Source organism: Lipotes vexillifer, unplaced genomic scaffold (assembly GCF_000442215.2).
Source record: "Lipotes vexillifer unplaced genomic scaffold, Lipotes_vexillifer_v1.1 scaffold295, whole genome shotgun sequence".
Taxonomy (NCBI): domain Eukaryota; kingdom Metazoa; phylum Chordata; class Mammalia; order Artiodactyla; family Lipotidae; genus Lipotes; species Lipotes vexillifer.
This window is the reverse complement of record NW_006773247.1, coordinates 1,081,031-1,081,570: the sequence shown is the minus strand read 5'-3', so window position 1 is coordinate 1,081,570 and position 540 is coordinate 1,081,031.

Genomic DNA, 540 nt, shown 5'->3' with positions numbered 1-540 from the left:
TTAATATATGATGGAAGAGTCTGATAATTGTAAATCATAGTGTAAATTCTCCTATAAATTATGGCATCTAGCTATATATTTACCTATTTATTTATATCACATGTAGAATATTTCAAATAGATATTAAAGCAGCGGTCCCCAACCTTTTTGGCACCAGGGACAGGTTTTCTGGAAGACAATTTTTCCATAGACCAGGATGGGGGTGGTTCAGACAGTAATGTGAGTGATGGGGAGCAGTGGGGAACAGCAGATGAAGTTTCCCTCGCTTGCCCGTGGCTCACCTCCTGCTGTGCAGCCCAGTGCCTAACAGACCGGCCCGCGGCCCAGGGGTTGGGGACCCCTGTACTAAAGGATAGATAATAGGGCTTCCCTGGTGGCACAGTGGTTGAGAGTTCGCCTGCCAATGCAGGGGACACGGGTTCGTGCCCCGGGCCGGGAGAATCCCACATGCCGCAGAGTGGCTGGGCCCGTGAGCCATGGCCGCTGAGCCTGCGCGTCTGGAGCCTGTACTCCGCAACAGGAGAGGCCACAACAGTGAGA